Here is a 9,628-nt window from a genome sequence, read left to right on the forward strand (position 1 = left end):
AGAGTAGAGATTTCTAGAGAAAGAAATTTCATTTATGATGAATAATGGGAGGAAATGAGAATTACATCTAATAAATCAATAAATATTTAAATGTGACCTATGTACCAAATTTCAGTGTGTTTTAACAAGAAGAGAAGTTGGAAGAATCTGTGACATAACAGAGATAAGGTGGTTTGCAAGCCTGATCCTTGCATTTCTGGACCTTAACAGGGTTGGATTTCTTTTAAATGAAATCTTAACCTTCAACTTCCAAGGCTTGTAGTGCTTGGTTTTGGAATCTATGCAATATCTCTGTAAAGTAGTTTAACTTCAATTAATCATATGTATTATAAACCTTTATACCAATTTTGGTTGGGAATAATATTTAAAATTAATCTCCAAACATTTTTCTCCATAACAATTAGAGATGAAAGAAATCATGGGAGGACATTTTTCCATCTCCATCTTGGTCACTGCAAGAATGTCTCCAACAGTCTATTTTTCCAGGGAATATTGAAGATAGATCCCCTACATTATAATTCTCCTGGTCAACATCTCTCCTTTTCACTTCAAAACAAGAAGCAGTCATTTTATTTAGTTCCTTTCAAGGAAGAGTTTTCTAGTGATGAATTTCCTGGTGGCGTATTTCACCTCACTGTTCCGCAAGGGTGTATATGAGGGGATTCAGAGCTGGGGTGATGACACTATACAGTAGGGTGATGATCATCTCTTTGCCCTTGGAGCTTCCTGAGGAAGGACGCAAGTAGGCAAAGATCGCTGTCCCATAGTACAGTGCTATCACGGTGAGGTGCGAGGTGCAAGTGGAGAAGGCCTTCCTCCTGCTTTCCCATGATTGGACCTTCAGGAAGAGGAAGGTGATGATGTAGAGATAGGAGAGGAGCGTGATGATGAATAGACTCACACCGATAATCCCAGTGACGTTTTGGAGGAGGCTCAGGTTGAGGCGGGTGCTGCTGCAGGCCAGGCTCAGTAGGGGCTTGATGTCACAGAAGAAGTGGTGTATACGGCTGGGGCCACAGAAGTGCAACCGAGAGGTCATGACCGTGTGCATCAGGGCGTGCAGGAAGCCAGTGGCCCAGGTGACTCCTGCCAGTAGCAGGCAGGCCTGTGGGCTCATGACTTGTGTGTAGCGCAGTGGATTGCAGATTGGCCACGTAACGGTCATAGGCCATGACAGCCAGCAGCATGGCCTCGCTGCTGCCCAGGAAATGGAAGAAATGGAGCTGTGACAGGCAGCTGGTGAAGGAGATGGTTTCTGGTGCCCTGAGAGGAAGCCGGGCCAACATCTTGGGCACAGTGACTGTGGAGTAGAAGATGTCTAGGCTGGAGAGATTTCCCAGGAAGAAGTACATGGGGGTGTGAAGCCGGGGCTCGGCCAATATCACAGCCACAGTGGCTCCATTTCCCCAAAATGCTGGCCATGTAGAGCAGCAGGAAGAGGGTAAAGAGATTAACACTGAAGACTCCTCACATTGGTGAGGCCCAGGAAAATGAACTCGCTCACCTCTGTCTGGTTCTCCATCCCTGCAGGGGGAAGAGGACAAAGCAGCAGGAAGTGAAAGCAGCTTAAGGTTCTAACCCTCTCTAGGTTGCAGAACCTGGTACCAGTGCAATACATTGGGTTGGAGTCAGACATTTTTGTGGTAGAGAGTTTTCTTTCTGCAACCATAGGTGCATTGTGTATCCAGATAGAATTGTATAGTACAAAGAGGCAAAATAATAACGGATTTTTCATTTCTTTTTGAAGCTGAGATAGATTAGATTTAATTTGATTTTCTATCACTGCAGTGATAAGAGTAATGTATAAAAAGTAGGCATATTAATCATACTACTTTGCAGTTGCAAAAGCATCTTCCAACCCATGTTGAAGTGGGACTCCAAAGTGCCCTCACTCTCACTCGTTAAACCTCACCATGGTCCTTGATTAATTCATTTGCAGCAGTTCCCAAGAGGTGAAGAAACTCTTCACAGATAAACACTATGCATATCTGATAACAGGAAATAGCCGCATGGAAAGCAGTCATTCCAGCAAACACAGAATCTCAGAGTGTTTTTAGCTTTTTTTTTTGCAAAAGGGGTCCTGAAAGAAACAGGACAGACTCCAGTGAAAATTATAGAGTGCTGATTTTAAAAACTCTTATTGTTCTCTCTTTATTAGCCCAGTTTGCCATGAACAATCCAAATATTTTAATTGAACCAACATGAAACAAAATCAAGTATTGTTCAGAGTTTACATCCCATTGGTTTTCATTGCCCCTTCTGTGAGATTTTTAGGGGGAAAATGTTTAACACTCCTGTTGTTGTTATTAATTTATTTCTATTACCACCACTCTCACTGGAACGAAGAGGAGGGGCACCTAGAGAAGAACTGACATGCTCCGAGTAGAGCTGGGGATCACTCATAGCATCTGGTAGTCATTTTCACAGTTTAAGGCAACTGCACCTGTATTCTCCCGGGGGGTCCACTGAAGGTCTCATTTTACGGCTCCTCAGCCGTCACCTTTTCTTTGGTAGAGAACCATGTTTCTCCCCCTCCTGAGCAAGCTTTCTCCAGGCTGCACAGTTCTCTGCCTATACTGTTTAGCCCAGACTGCCTACACATGCCAGCACCACTGCCTTGTTTTCTCTCCAAGGCCATGAACAGCTTAATGGCTCACAGTTATGTAACCATGCAATTCTTTATAAGCAAGGACATTTATTGTAGGGTGAAAGCATTATAGAGAAAGCATATTAAAAATAATAAAATAACCTACATGCATGCTAAAAAGAATAACAGAGGCCACCTAACTCCAACCTCAGGCTCTGGTAGGTGTTAGTCCGTCAGATCCACAACTGGGTTTTCCCTGTAGTTACAAGTTGTTAACTGATTCAGAACCAGAACAACCATGAAAAGTTCTGTCTTTCCTTTAGGTATCTTGGGCCTTTGATCTTATCATCATGTAACAGGTCATCAGCAGACAATGGCTCACTGCTCAGGGTGTAGCTACAAGTGGCTAGGATTTTGCATAAGCATAGGTGGAGATTTTGCATTCACCTCCCCCTACATAGTCCTCAGGAATATCACCCACTTTTTGTCTCAAAAATCTGTTCTTATCTGGCACATTTTTCAATACAGTCTGTTGAACACCCTACATCTCACATCTGTCACATCTCCCCCATTGAGAGGTTGCATACAATTCTGACCCACAATAATACAGAAACCATTCATTGAATACAATAGACCTCCAAAATACTTAAACTTAATCCAGTAAGGTATCCCAAGGATATTGCACAAAATTGCCATGTCTGGCACACTCATAATGGAGCTTAGACTGGCGGTTATCTGCTTAGAATCCTAGGACATTAAAAGGAAGCTACATCTAAGGATCAATATGCCCAATAACAATTAAACTGGACATTTCCCATCATGTCCACTATGATTTGCAATACCATAAGCAATTAAAGGTGACAACTGAGATTAGAGCCCTGTTTACACTATATAGACACATAATGAGAGATAGCCCTGCCCAGTCCAGTGAGCTCACAAGCTAAATAAAGGGTGTGTGGTGAAACAAAGGGAGGAAACCATCTACCCAAGGTCACACTGCAGGTGAATGGTTGAGCTGGGGTTAAAGTATATATTTTCCTGAGTCCTAGTTGGTTCTAGCCACTAAACTAGGCTGATTTAAAAAAAAACTGCATTGCTATCTGCTATATCTCACATACACGTTACACAGGAATCATTTGGTGGAATTCTTTGGCATATGTTATACATATGCTTGGAAGCATTTTTGTTTTATCAGTAAATGTCAGTGAACATTGATTTCAGTGTACACACGCAAACCAACGAAAAAATATTGCCATTGATCATTGGAAATTTTAGACATAGGCAAAGGTAGAAAAAAATGATGCTGGAACATTTATTGGAGTCAAACCTTAATGTGTATAAAATGAGCTGGAATGAATGCTGCATAAGTGGGCTCGGAGGTATCAGCTTTTTATCAGTAAATGTTATTAAACATCAATTTCACCATACACAACAAAAACAACGACAAAATATTTCTGTTGATAATAGAAATGTATTGCTCGGCAACATAAGAAAAATGTTGCTTGAGAACTCATTTGAGTTTAATTTAAGGCTATTTACTTCGTATATTTTGGACGTGTGACATTGACAGTTTGTGTTCTAAGGGTTATAAAGCTTAAACTTTTGAATCTCAATGTCCACTGTCATTCCATAATTATTGTCTGACCTCCCGCCCATGCCTAAATTTTCCCCACAACCGTGAAAATTTAAAGTGATAAAAATGTTTATAAATAAACATTGATATTATCCATCAAAACATATTTTAAAAAAAAGCAAAAATTTGAATTTTTCCAAGCCCAGTTATACAAGATTTCAGACTAGATCATAATAATGGTCCCTTCTGGCCTTGAAATTCATGAATCTAGGAAACCTATGCCACCTTTCTAAATGCATTGTGTTTTGAAACTCCTAGTCTAGAAGCCTACCTTAATTTTGGGGGTAATACACAAGTTTCCGAAGCACTGGCTGTTAGGGCTACCTGCATTTCCAAAATCAGGAGCTTTTCAAAAGGAGTCTGAGGCAATTTAAAACTCCTACCCTTGGTGACTCTCGCATGCTGTTCCCTCAAAGCTCAGCCAGGGGCCACGTTGGTCATCCTTGTAATGGAAACAATAACAATGATTGGTGTCAAAGGGCACTGAAGAGAAATATCAGGAGTATCTATCTGTTCAGAATAGAAGAGAGATGCAAGCTCCTATTGAATGAACTTCTGGATGATGTGCTGAATCTGTGGAACAAATGAACCTTTTTATCATATTCACAGTCTGAATCACAGGGGGGAACCAATTTCCATTCTCTAGATGGCTCCTCTGGGGCAGAATCTCTTAACCACATGAGGTTCACTGGTGTGTGCATAACAAGCCAAGAGTTCCCTACAGAGAACAGAGTCAAGCAGGCAGGAGCTGCTGGGAAAATAAATAAATAAAGCAAAAATCCTAAGGCACTCAACTTCCATTCAATATATTTGAATATCTCAGCCTTAAAAAATAAAACCCTGGTTAGCAAATATTGTTGTTGGGTTTGTTTATTTATTTATTTTATTTTTACTAAAACCACTGAACTGGATTTTGAATTTGGTTCACTGTGATTAATCGTTCCATTAGACCGTGAAGGGTTAAAACAGATTTAGCAAATTAGATGCAATTTTGCAGAGAGTATAGTATTTATGAACAGAACCAAAGCAACTCAGAGCATCAGAGGGGCAAAGAAGTGAGCCAGTGTCCCCGGTCTACCATGTTTCAGTAATGACTTGAAGACTTCATCCCCTATGGACATGACTGAGAGTGTGATGGAAATTTTTCAGATGAAAAGTAGGAAAATGGCCTTTGTTATGCCCTCAGTGAAGTCAACTGGAGTTTTTTTTTCAAGATTTTCCTATTCAACCTGCTAATCTATCAATCCCAAACTAACAAAGCCTTTTTGGAGGAGTTGAGGAAGATTCTAATATGTATCTGACATGATGATGACATTCAGAAGACTTCATTGTGTTGGGAAACTTTGATACCATTGTTGGGATTCCTTCCAAGACCTTTCCACTTGGCTTATCCAGAACACCTCACTCAGTTCTGGAACGCTTTATCCAGTTCTCTGGGATCCAAAAAAACCCATCTCATTTCAACTCCAGCTCAGCACTAAGGCTTTTTTATTAGGCATGTAACAGCTCTTTACCCATGCTGGCCAGGCCCAGATCCAGGGGGCTTATGTGCAAGGTGATACCACAATTCCAGTTCATATCAAACACTACACACTTAATAGACATCTTTCCTATCTACCAACATCTGTGTGTCTTGTATGTAAGGACCAATAACTTTGCAAATTTTGCACACACCAATCACTTTGCAGATTGTCTAAGGCAATCTTACCAGTTCAGGAAGTTCCTGCCTACTTTATTTACTATTAACATACCCACAATATTTAGTTTAGTAAACTTCTGCCTCATTCATTTACTATAAACATATTCACAATAGTTATATGAGCAATTACTTGTCCAGATTTAACCAATGAGGACTTCTTATGGCACCTTAGAGACTAACAAATTAATTTGGGCATAAGCTTTTGTGGGCTATAAACCACTTCATCAGATGCATGGAGTGAAAAATACCGTAAGCAGGTATAAATATACAGCACATGAAAAGATGGGAGTTGCCTTACCAAGTGGGGGGTCAGTGTTAACGAGGCCAGTTCAATCATGGTAGATGTGGACCATTCCCAACAGTTGACAAGAAGGTGTGATTATCAACATAGGGAAAGTGATTTTTTGTAGTGACCCAGCCACTCCCAGCCTTTATTCAGGCTTAATCTGATAGTGCAAATTTTCAAATTTATTTGAGTCTGTTGTTGAAGTTTTTTGTTGAGGAATAGCCACTTTAAATCTGTTATTGAGTGTCCAGGGAGACTGAAATTCTTTCCTATTGGTTTTTGAAAGTTACAATTCTTGATGTCTGCTTTGTGTCTGTTTATTCTTTTGCACAGAGACTGTCTGGTTTGGCCAGCGTACATGGCAGAGGGGCATTGCTGGCACATGATGGCATATATCACATTGGTAGATGTGCAGGTGGACGAGCCCCTGATGGCGTGGCTGATATGGTTATGTCCTATGATGATGTCGATTGAATAGATATGCCGACAGAGTTGGCAAGGGGTTTGTTGCAGGCACTGCTTCCTGGGTTAGTGTTTCTGTTGTGTGGTTAGTAGTTGCTGGTGAGTATTTGCTTCAGGTTAGGGGGCTGTCTGTAAGTGAGGACCGGCCTGTCCCCCAAGGTCTGTGAGAGTGACATCGTCCTTCAGCATGGTTGTAGATCCTTCATGATGTGCTGGAAAGGTTTTAGTTGGGGGCTGTAGGTGATGGTTAGTGGCTTTTGGTTACTTTCTTTGTTGGGCCTGTCTTGTAGTAGGTGACATCTGCGTACCCTTTTGTCTCTGTTAGTTTCTTTCTTCAATACCCCAGGTGGGTATTGCTTGATCATGTAGGTGTGTGTCTCTATCTGAGGGATTGCAGCAATTGCGGTTGTATCTTAGGGCTTGGCTATAGACAAAGGATCATGTGATGTGGCCCGAATGAAAGCTGGAGGCATGTAGGTAAGTATAGCGGTCAGTAGGTTTCTGGTATAGGGTGGTGTTTATGTGACCATCGCTTATTTGCAGTGTAGTGTCCAGGACGTGGATCTTCTGTGTGGACTGGTCCAGGCTGAGGTTGACAGTGGGGTGGAAATAGATAAAACCCTTGTGGAATTACTAAAGGGCCTCCTTCCCGTGGGTCCAGATGATGAAGATGTAATCAACGTAGTGCAAGTACAGTAGGGCTGCTACTAGACAAGACCCAAGGAAGCATTGTTCAAAGTAAGCCATAAAAACGTGGGCAAATTGTGTGGCCGTTCAGGAACAATCTAAATGGAAAAAGACCAGATTTAAGATGGATTCTAGTATCGTGGTCTCTGTAAGACCCCTAGTCTCCATTCTTCCTGGCTTGGCCCACACGTACACAGGAAGGTTTGCAGGTCAAAAAAATATTTACAACCAATTGTCTGGGTCAATGGGAGCCATCAAGGTTAAAAACCACAATTAATGGCCCACGCTTTGCATAATTACAATAGGACCACAGAGTTAGACTTCAGATTTCTGGCTTCAGATACAAGAAGGAGACATGCATACAAATAGGAGGCATATCTTCAGTAGCTTAGAACCTTTCTTATGATACCTTACAAGAGACCTTTTACATAAAGCATATTCCACTTACATCACACTCACACTTATAAGCATATACCCATAAAACGTATGGAGCGCAACGTCACTGGGTGACCTACCTACCTTGCTTTCGCTGCTTCCTGACTGCACAGTATTGACAACAAAGGAGCCAGGTTAGGAGGCTTCTAAGACCGGGAGAGCTCTTCAATCGTGTCAACATCCTCTCAGAAGCCATCAAACCCCCTCTCTCAGCTTCTATCCCCCAAATATTACCAGCTCAATGATTTTTCTCCCTGGAAGAGCCTCGAGAGAGACAGAAGAAGCCGAGAGGATTGCGTTGGGGGTAAATAAAAGAGAGAAGAATTGTTCCTCTGGATTTTTATCTGTTTCTCTGGTGATCCTGACGTAGGAACGGGAAGCGTAATTCCATTTCTTTCAATCCCTCGGATTGGGTTCAGTTGGTGAAAGTGAGCAGAGGGCTTCCTTCACACTCTGCTCTTGTTCTCACAGGGGAATGGAGACTGGACCGGTTTCCCAATTTGGACAGAAAGTGGCTTGCGAAAGCCGAGGAAAGCCTGCTTCCTTCCTGCACCGAGTTGACAAACTGGGGAAGCCAAAGCTGAGAGACCCCCCTGTAGACCAAGTCAGAATGCTATCTGCTCACATGGAGGGGCAGCACAAGCCCTCCCTGGGTTTCTATGCCCAAATTATAATCAGCTGAGTGATTTTCCTGGACAAGCCTCTAGGTAGGCAGAAGAAGAAGTCAAGAGGGTTGCGATGGGGTAAATGAAAGCAGAGGACTTTCTTGAGATTTCTTTGTCTTGCTCTTGTGATTCTGACCGATGAACCTAAAGCGTCATTTGAGCGTGTTTCAATACTTTTCCTTGGGCTCAGCTTGCGATGCTGAGCACAGGGGTTCCTTCACTCTCTCTGCTTCTACCCTCTGTAATGGGGAATGGACCAGCTTTCAAAACAGCCTAGTGGAGCTGAACGAAAAGAGCAAGAAACATCCAGGTTCACTTAGATTAATCTTTTTTCCCCCAATTTTCTTGCTGAACAAAACAAAAACATCGTTTTCATAAGAACTCAACTCCTATTCAGGCTCCAAACTCTTTTGCAAGATTTCCAGAAGGGCTCAACACCCTGACTGCTGAGTTATTTTGGAAGAAAAAACAAACAAGGCCGGTACCGATTGTGAGTGCTGGCTGCTTGACTATGTGGGCCACCGTGCGGGAGTTTGAGGTTCTCATTAAGCTAAGTGTCTCTATTCTGCCTCTATCCTAGTGTCCATCTTTTATTCCCTGAATAAGAGAGGGGGGAGATTAGAACACCTCAGAATGCACAGGGTTGTAGGAAACCTGCAGCTTTCGATGAGGGTGATGGTGTCTAAAAACCAGATGTGATGTAGGTGTTGAAAGAGAGACGCTGTCTTGGCCTCCTTGAGCGGCTCATACAATGTTGAAGAAAACAAGGGTTGAGAGAGCTGCTTTCTACATCTGTGTCAGGATGGCCAAGTGGTCTAAGGGGCCAGGCTCAAGTCTCTGTCTTTCCCACAAGTGGGGCTTCTGGTCTCCCTCTGGAAGCAGGGTTCAAGTTCCACTCCTGACACTACCTCAGCAAGTGGCCTGGAAGAGCACTTGTTTAGGAGCTTTTGTAGAGTAGCGGCAAGAGAAGTTAGAGGGAATTGTCAATACCTTCAGAATCCATGCGTCAAGGCACCTAGTTGGGTGAATTCCAGTTTATTCCCCACCAGAAAGTTGGCATTGCTTGATGTTGGGCAGGTATGGATGTCAAACCTACAGGTGGAGAAAGAAGGGAGCAGTACAGTAAACACTGATAAATGGACGCAAGACTCTTAGTCTCAGGGTTTGGGCTTGA

The 9,628-nt window shown here is 42.4% G+C and overlaps 1 pseudogene; it reads right to left on the bottom strand.

The window, feature by feature from the left end:
• Window positions 1-532: 532 nt before the first annotated feature.
• LOC127032598 (olfactory receptor 12D1-like) lies at window positions 533-1,569 on the bottom strand (annotated as a pseudogene).
• Between the last annotated feature and the right edge of the window lie 8,059 nt (window positions 1,570-9,628).

This window comes from Gopherus flavomarginatus, chromosome 12 (assembly GCF_025201925.1).
Source record: "Gopherus flavomarginatus isolate rGopFla2 chromosome 12, rGopFla2.mat.asm, whole genome shotgun sequence".
Lineage (NCBI taxonomy): Eukaryota > Metazoa > Chordata > Testudines > Testudinidae > Gopherus > Gopherus flavomarginatus.